Here is a 9,765-nt window from a genome sequence, read left to right as displayed (position 1 = left end):
CCATTCATATCTCTGATCAGGACCTTCATGATTCAGTGCAGGGATAGTAAATGCAAAATGTGGACTATCCTCGGGGTGAATTGGAATTGAGAAGAAACAATCCTTAATATCTATAGCTAGAACATGCCACGTTTTTGGTAAAGCAGACAGTTGGGGAATCCCTGATTGAGCAGGTCCCATAATAACCATCTCATTATTAATGGCTCTTAAATCTTGTAATAATCTCCATTTACCAGATTTCTTTTTAATAACAAAAATGGGAGTATTATGGGGAGATACGGAAGGTTGTATATGTCCTTCCGCTAATTGCTGTTTGACCAGATCATGGGCTACTTGTATCTTTTCTTTAGTTAGGGGCCACTGAGGAACCCACACTGGTCTTTCTGATTTCCAAGTAATTTTGATTGTCTCAGTGGCCCTTTTTGAAAACCCAATCCATGTTTATCTATCTCTTGATCTACTTGAATTGGTGCTGTTATATCTTGTTCTTGATCTCTTAATCTCTTTTCTTTTTTAAAGCCTTGTTTTGCCCTAGTAGTGGGCGCGTTAGGATTGACGTTATTTGTTAATGTCAATCCTAATTGATCTAGGACGTCTCGTCCCCATAAATTTATGGGGAGATGGTCCAATACATAGGGCTGTATAGTTCCTTCACATCCTTCAGGATCCCTCCAATCTAATACCATTGCACTTCTATGGGGATTAGTTGCCACTCCTAGGCCTCTAAGCGTTTGGGTCGCTTGCTGTAATGGCCAATGCTTAGGCCATTCCTGGCGAGATATGATGCTGAGGTCAGCGCCTGTGTCCAGCAGTCCATTAAAATCATGCCCTTGAATATTTAATTTTAGCATAGGGCGAGAATCTAAATTTAAAGATAGCATAGCCCAATCTACACCTGTGGAGCCTAATCCCTTGGAACCTCTTTCTACATTACAACTGGAAAATTTATCATGTAGGCTTGGTATTATTAATAACTGTGCTATTCTATCTCCTGATGAAATTACTGATATACCTCTTGGAGAACTAGCTATGATTTTTATTTCACCCTCATAATCGGGATCAATTACCCCAGGACTTATCATAAGTCCTTTAAGTGTAGAAGAACTGCGTCCTAATAATAAGCCTACTGTTCCCTGGGGAAGAGGTCCTTTTACTCCTGTGGGAATGATTTGAACTCCCATCTCTGGAGTTAATACTGCTCTGGCAGAGGCACAGATGTCCAACCCTGCGCTCCCTCTAGTCTGTCTGATGAGGGATCTGATGGATAATGCGTCCTGGGCACCACCTTGATGGTGCTGCTGGGTTCCTCCATTGCCCCGTATATTTGTGGTTTTGGGCCCCGGGGCATTGGGCCCTCCAATTCGTTTTTTGACAACGGGGCCTGATGCCTTTCTCCACGATATCGTGGGTAGACACTTGGTCTTTGTCCATTTTTTGATAACGGAATACCCTCTATGGTGGTTTGAGAATGGCATTCATTAGCCCAATGTCTTCCTCTATGGCATCGTGGGCAAATACCCGGGATTCTACTCTTTTGATACCTAGCTTTGTTAAACCCTCCTCCTATGGGGCAATTTCTTTTAAAATGCCCTTCTTGATTGCAATTATAGCATGTTTTTGGCTTGGTACTTAAAGCCTGTTTTACTTCAGCTGCCATGACTTGTCCTTGTTCATTAATGTCTCTACATAATTTAATATATGTGTTTAAATCTTCCTGTTTCCACGGTCTAATGACCTCTTTGCAGCAACGATTTGCTTGATCGTAAGCCAGCTGTTTTATAAATGGCATTGCCTGTTCTGTATTTTCAAATGTCTCAGAGGCTGCTTCAATAAGTCTAGCTACAAAGTCAGCGTAGGGCTCATTAACTCCTTGTATTATCTTAGATAGTTGACCTTGAAAATCCCCTTGTCCCTTCAAAGTTTTCCATGCCTTAATTGCATTTATAGCGATCTGAGCGTATACGCCAGGATCATATCTGAGCTGATGCATCTGCTCTTGAAAATCTTCTTTTCCCAGTAACATCTTCAGGTCTCGTTCAGGGTAACCTGCTTCTGCATTTCGCCTAGCTGTCTCCTTGCAAAATTCTTCATTGGCAATTTTCCATAATAAATACTGTCCTCTATTTAGCACAGAATTACACACGTTAGCCCAATCTGCTGGTGTTAAATTCCAGCCGGTAATAGATTCGACCATACTGACTGTGAAGGGAGCGGCCGGGCCGTAGGCTGCTACAGCTTCCTTTAATTGCTTTATTATTTTGAAATCTAAGGCACGGTAAACTCGTTCTTTTTCTTCTCCCTGCTCAACTACAGGGCATGCTAGTTTTTGGGGTCCTGCCTCAGGATTCCGTTCATCATCTATGGAGGCAGGTAAAGCTGTTGGTTGAACTATGCCCTCTGGTGGTGGAACGGAGTTAGTAGCAGCCTCCCTATCTGATGACCGTTTTTTCCCTGAGCTTGCCTTGTTCAAATTTTCTTCTATCTGACTAGCTTGAGAGACCTTTTGTTTTGCTTGACCTAATATGTTTTCTGCCATGGCCTGGACCTCTAACAATTTACTTAACAGTTTTTCGGTTTGTTTTTTACTAGATTCTAATCTACTATAAAGGTAACGTAACCCAATAAGATAGGATAGAAGAAAGCCAAAACAGAATGAAACAGAAACGGAGAGGAGGAAAATGATTATGTCAATTTTCTCTCTCTCAGGGCCGAATAACTTCAAACCTTGAGCTAGCCATTTATCCCAACTGGTCTGGAAAAATTGTAAGGCTAGAGAGCCTGAAATAAGAGCAGAATAAATCAAAACAGAAATACCCATTCTGTCGCCTTTCCTTAGGGGCGAGCGATATTACTCACCTTTAAGTTTTGGGCGTTCCCAGTACAGGGCCACCAAAATGCCGCAAACTGCCCGGCCCCGGGCCGGCTGAGTCCCGCTCCTGCTGCCGAGCACTGCCTGCGGCACCCCTGCTGAGCGATCCCCTGCTGAGCTGTCAGTGCACGCGGGCTTGCAATCTTGCAACCCGGTTGGGCACAAAAACACAAGCCAGTCAAACTGAGACAAAGTTTTATTTAGAGAGAGGCCGTGTGCGTTCCCTAACAGGTGGGTCCGCCACGTGTGTGTCTACCTGAGCCGGGGGGGTTTCCACTTCCCCCGGAACACCCTCCTACCATCCTTTTCCAACCAATGGGAACTCTCCCATTACAAGAGTGACATGAGTAACCTGAGTCCTGAAATTGGGCCCAGCTGGACAGCATGAGTCCAATTACCATATGAATGTGAATTGCTGGCTAGCAGTCAATAAAATCCAAAGGTGCCTGTATCAATATTTTTGCTGTGGCTCCTAACACTCTCTTTGTGATGAAATGTATAAAATTAGGCATGAGTAGGCCTAATTTTACATATTCTATATCAAATGTACTGTTCTTTCTACCTTCAGAGCCCCTAAATGAGATTCATTTCCTTAATAGAAAAAATATTGTTTTCCCAACTGGTACCAGTAAAGACCAGAAAAATCACCTTTGTGGCCTTTGGCCAGGATCTTCAGGTCCTAAGTTGGTAATAAAGTGAACTCACACTTTAACCCAAAGTATTATACTTTGAGCTCAGATTTACAAAATGTTTTACTTGCAAGTTACAAATTAACTTGAGCCTACCAGTAATTTCAATCTGTTATAAAATAAATGGACATTGAACTGCAATTACTCTAATGAAATGGTCACACCATAAAAAACACAGCCACTAGCTAGTTGAAATTAATAGGTAATATATAATCAGGCATGAGGTGTTGTAAGCTGTAGTCAAAATATCACATGCCCCAATGGCAGCATAGCATATAAACACAAACAAGAGTTTTATCTAAATGATTCTATTTTATGTAAAGGGAGTAACTCACTGAAGTCTAACCATTTATTGTATAGCATATTGTTTGCCAAAGATGAATTAGTCAAGTAAGTCAAGTCATAGATAATGACTAAGGATCATTCAAGATTGAAAAAGACAGGCTACGGGGGGGCTGGGGTTGTGGCTCAGCAGTAGAGTGCTTACCTAGCGCATTTGAGGCTCTGGGTTCGATCCTCAGCACCACATAAAAATAAATAAATAAAGGTATTGGGTCCAACACAACTAAAAAATAAATATTAAAAAAGAAAAGAAAAAGACAGTCTAGGGGTATATAGCTCAGTTGGTAGAGTGCTTGCTTTGCATGTACAAGGCCCTGGGTACAATCCACAGCATCAAAAAAAAAAAAAAAAAAAAGAAAAAAGAAAGAAATAAAGAAAAGAAAAAGAAAAAATTGAAAAAGGTAAGCTCTCAGCTCTCAGCCAGGTAAGGTGTCACATGCTTGTAACCCAGCTACTTGGGAGGCTGAGGCAGGAGGATTGCAAATTTGAGGCCAGCTTGGGCAACTTAGAAAGATCCTGATTCAAAGTAAAATTTAAACAAGGGCAGAGGATGTAGCTCAGTGGTAAAGTACCTTGGCTTCAATACCCAGTAATAAAGAAAAGAAAAAAAAAAAGGCAAGCTCTGGTCCTAATGGCAAGATAACCCAACTCAATGGTACATATAAAAATACAATTATTGATATCAAATACAAATTACCACAATATGCTCCTTACACAGCCAGTGCAAAGAAGTCCATTGCTTTTTCCTGGACTTTGTTTTTTAAATCTTGATTTTTGTCCTGAATCTTTGTTCCCACTTAAATTCAGTTCCCAAATGCCCCATTCATGCTTCTAATCTTATCATTAGCAAAAATTCTTATTGTCTACCACAAAGAGCCCAATAATTAAATTAACTTGCATAAACATTTGGAGTTATCCACATATTTATCTTAACTTTCTCTCTCTCTCTCTCTCTCTCTCTCTCTCTCTCTCTCTCTCTCTCTCTCTCTCTCGTACCAGGGATTGAACCCAGGGACGATTAAATATGGAGCCACATCATCAGCTCTCTTAAAAAATATTTTATTTAGATAACAGGGTCTTGCTGAGTTGCTTAGGGCCTTGCTGAGTTGCTAAGGCTGGCTTTGAACTCTCAATCTTCCTGCCTCAGCCTCTCAAACAGCTGGGATTACAAGAGTACCCCTAGCTCATTTTCTGTTTTATTTGTCACCCCAAATGGTAATTTTTCAGTAAAAAATTAAAAAAAATAAAAATTAAAAAAACACCATTGCAGAGGTGTTTCTAGTGATTCTGTTGAATTTGTCACTTTTTATAAGCAAACTTCAGTCCCTAATCCTGACCATTTTGCCATAATTTTGCAGGTCTGTGCTCAGTCTGCATTTGAAGCTCTCTCTCTGTTTAACTTCACTTGCCTTTCTCACCTTATTTGCTTCTATTAAGGAGAAATAAAGTCTCTGTCAGCAAAGATGAATTTCTGAGAAAAGTTTCAGTATCAAGAAAGAAACCTGATCCAAACCAGAGGTTCAGCTCTGGGGATGAGACTCTGGAATTTCTGATTTCTGCTAGGAATGCAGAGAAGTCTGACTTTTGGAGATATCAGGACCAATTGAGAAGCCATTATGTAAGTGTTTTTGTTCTTTTACTTCTTCTCTTCTTTCTCAGAGCTCGGGTTGGAACCCAGGGCTTTGAGCATGCTCAGCACACTTTCCCGTTGGGCAATACCCCAGACCCACATGAGTAAGTTTCTGTGGTTTGTTGGGAGGCATTGGGTCTATGGACGTAAAGTGCTTGTTTCAGTAGCATTGTGCCTAAATTGTCCTCACTGATTCAGGATTATGCTACCCTAGAGTCATTTCTGAAGACTGCCTGCCTCCTGTTCTCAGGTAACATCATCATCACTAATATTCTCATCATAAGCCTCTAGTGAAAGGTTCCATGGTGTTTATATTTCCCAATATTCTCCATGGATGTGTAGGATAAATTTTCTCTTTCAACTCAACTTTTTCAATGAGACACACACACACACACACACACACACACACACACACACACTGATCTTTAGTTTTCTCCTTGCCAGTCTTGGACTGTTGCTGTGTGACTCTTGTGGAAACCAAACTAAGACAGGTTTATCTGTATGTATACTTATTTAAATAATAAGTAGACCATTGTGGAGATGTAGGTCTCCTTATGTTAAAAATCCTACCACTACAGAAATTCAAGATGTATGCCCAGCAGTTGGACAGTATTCCTTGAGGTCACTCAGAAATGTTTTATGCAACAGAAATGATGCACCTAAAAACAAGGACACAATAAAACAGGAGGTAGCAACCCAAGTTTACATCAAAGAGGGAGGTAAAAATGGAAACGATTTGGTATGAATATCAAGTATATGGTACTTACTGTAAGAGACATGAATGGAGGATTCTTCTGTATCTGAGGGCACAGAAGCTTTTTTGTTTGCATTTCACTGAACTGTGAACTTTTGTGCTTTTCCCATCTTCATCATCAGAGTTGAGAATGAAACACATTTACATCAGACGTTTGCATCTAGCTTTTATACAGTATAAAAGAAAGAATTCCTCTTTGTCTTTCACTGAAGAGATTTTAGGAAAATTTTTTTCTGGTTCTGAGGATCCAACTCAGTGACACACCTGCTAATCACTCAGTCTTCTGAGCTATACCCCAGCCCAAGAATATTTTTAAACAAACAAAAGACTCTACCCTCGATTATTTGAAATCTTGTATTGCTTTGTCTTTAGTGTAAGTATGTTTAAGGTAGGATTAGTAACATTTGAAATACACATTTTTGTTTATCTTTTAAGTTAATGAAATATAAATTTTAAACTGGTAAAAATAATTGAAGTTTTTTTTTTTTTAAAGGCTTCTCAATGAAATGATAAGTTTGGAGGAGTACTCAGCCTTGACTCAAGGAAGGAAGTGAATTCATTCTCCTTCACCACTGGGGTTCTTTCATGGAAAAACAGAAAGATTAGGCAAGGAAAGCTTGCTTTTCTAAGCCAGGGACTTTGATTCTCCTTTCCCTATTGCCACTTAATTATCATGTGACTTTTGGCAAGTGTTTTTCTTCTCTAAGATGTTGTCATTTATGAAAAGAAGGATTGGCTTGGTCTCTTCCAACTCTGACTGCCTTTTTTATTTTCAGTACTAAGGATTGAACCCAGAACCTCCCACATGCTACATCCCCAGCTCTTGTTTAAATTTTATTTTGAGGTAGGGTCTCACTAAGGTGTCCGGGCTGACTTCAACTTGACAATTCTACTGCCTCATCCTTCCAAGTAACTGGGATAAGAAACGTGCCACTATGCCCTGCCTCTAAATATTTTGGAGTATTTGATCTCATCTAATTTCTCTTCACTTTCAGAAGAACTACTCTACGCTAGCATTTTATTGTCTGCTAATTTGATGGATGTTCACAGTGAAAGGGATTTTAACAATTGTTAAAGGGAATTTCCTTAGTATGTATTTATATTTTAGTTCGGGCTGAAAGCAAGATGTTTCTTTCCACAAATCTCTCACTTTTAAGAACCAGTGCGGATGTGCTAGATTTAAGGTAACTGATCTGTATTCAGTGTGAAAGTAGCTTACTAATTAAAACAGAGGAGATTGGGGCACAGGGAAAAATAAAAGTGGAAAAACACTCTCTACTGAATGTTCAGACCACTTTTATAGGTAGAAAACAGTAAAAGCTGACCTATGGTGCCCTCTAATTGCTGTCCATGTGGCCCTGCAAGAGCTTGGAGCAGAGCGAGGCCCAATGGAAGGGTTTCTTCTAACGGAGACACACTCTGTCCCTTCATGAGCCTCACACACTGCACTGTTGTTTTCAGCTGAGGCTTTTGCTCTGCCCCAAGCCTGTTTCTGAAAGGGCAGTCTGTGCAGTGTATGTGCAAAGTGACTTTCCAACTCTCTGGCTTTCCTTTTTCTGCTTTCAGAAGAACTTGCTTATAAAAAGCCTTATTCCCTAGTATAACATGTCCATTTTTTTCTACTTGCTTAAGTCAGTAATTAAATTGGTTTTATAATAACAGATGTGAATTTAGCTTTTCAACTTGAAAGTCAGATTGGTGAAGGCTGGAATGTGGTTTGGAAAGAAACCAGTATGTCCTTTCCAACCTACACCCCTCGTTGTTCGGCATCCAAAATCACCAAAAACTAAGAATATTCAAAGAGCCAAAGGAATATTGTACAAAGATGTTTGATGATAAGAATCAGTGAAGTTGGACTGGGAGTGTAGCTCTGCGGCAGATCACTTGCTTAGCATGGGCAAGACCCAGGGTTTAATGCTCAGTGCCAAATAAAGAAAAACATAAACCAGTGAAATTAAGTGCATATTACTACTTTGCAGCACAAATGATCTTGTCAGCTGTATATACAGCTCTAAAAGGAACATGTTAACTTATTCTTTCATCTATCCATTTATTTATTTGGAGGAGTTTCTCCAACAGATATGCCAGAAATAAGGCAATCCTGGCAGATGGAAGAACATGTATAAGCTGTGCTGCCTAACATGGTTTCTACTAGTCACAGATGGCTATTTCAAAATAAATTTAAATTAAATCAGATTAAAAATTTAGTTCCTCAGTCATATGAACAATATTCAAAGTGCTCAATAGCCACACGGGGATAGTGGCTAATGTATTAGAGATTGTGGTATAGAACATTTCCATTATCACAGAAAGTTCTATTGGACAGTACTGCAAGGTTGGAGAGAGTATTAAAATCATCCAGTTTTACCACCACTTGTAGGTTTGAATAGACTCTTTGTATGCTCCAAATCATGATTTGAAGTATCATTAATGCCATGATAATATTTTTTTAAAGATAGGTGAGGTAATTTCTTCTAAATAGCTATTACATATCAAGGTAAAATGTTGGGGAATGAATTAATGTTATAATTGCATGCATTTTCAAAATTTTTCTTGGGGCTGGGTTTGTGGCTCAGTGGGAGAGCACTTGCCTAGCATGTGTGAGGCGCTGGGTTCAATCCTCAGCACCAGATAAATATAAATAAATAAAATAAAGGTTTTGTGTTCATCTACAACCAAAAGTATCTATTTATTTTTCTGTTGAAGAACTAGATATCACTTCTCTGAAATATTGTTGGTCTCCCAATTTATTCTGATAGAATGAACTTCTTTATGATAGGGCAAAGTGGGAATGGTTTGCCAGAATGGTAGGTGTCTCAGTCTATTTTGTGTTGCTGTAACAGAACACCCGAGACTGAATAATTCATAAAGAATAGAAGTCTATTTGGCTCATTGTTCTGGAGGCTAGGAAGTCCAAGATTGACAGGCTGTATATGGTGAGGACCTTTTTGCTATATCATCCCACAGTGGAAGGTGGAAGGGGAAAAGAGGATGAGATTGGGTTGGGGTTGTAGCTCAGTGGTAGACCACTTGCCTAGCCTGTGTGAGGCACTGGGTTGAATCCTCAGCACTACATAAAATAAATAAATAAACAAGTAAAACAAAGATATTGTGTCCATCCCAAATGAAAAAAAAATTTAAAAAGAGGATGAGAGTGAGTGAGAAAGGGGCCAAGCTTATTCTTTCATCAGGAACTCACACTGGTGATAACTAATCCACTCCCACAATATTAGCATTTATCCATTCCACGAGAGTTCTGCTCTCATGCACTAATCACCTTTCAAAGATCTCAGCTCTTGACACCCGTGCATTGGAGATTGTTTCTAACACATGAACTTTGGGGGACATATTCAAACCATAGCAGTAGGCTTTTCTCTTTTTGAGATGGTTCATTTCCTTTGAGAATCATCATCCTCTATTTTTTAGAACCAAGGCTTAAATATAAAATGAACTATGAGTAAAGGCAATAATAATGTCTTTT

This window comes from Urocitellus parryii, chromosome 2 (genome assembly GCF_045843805.1).
Source record: "Urocitellus parryii isolate mUroPar1 chromosome 2, mUroPar1.hap1, whole genome shotgun sequence".
NCBI classification, from domain to species: Eukaryota; Metazoa; Chordata; class Mammalia; order Rodentia; family Sciuridae; genus Urocitellus; species Urocitellus parryii.
The sequence above is the reverse complement of the archived record's forward strand: the minus strand, read 5'-3'. Positions refer to the sequence as shown.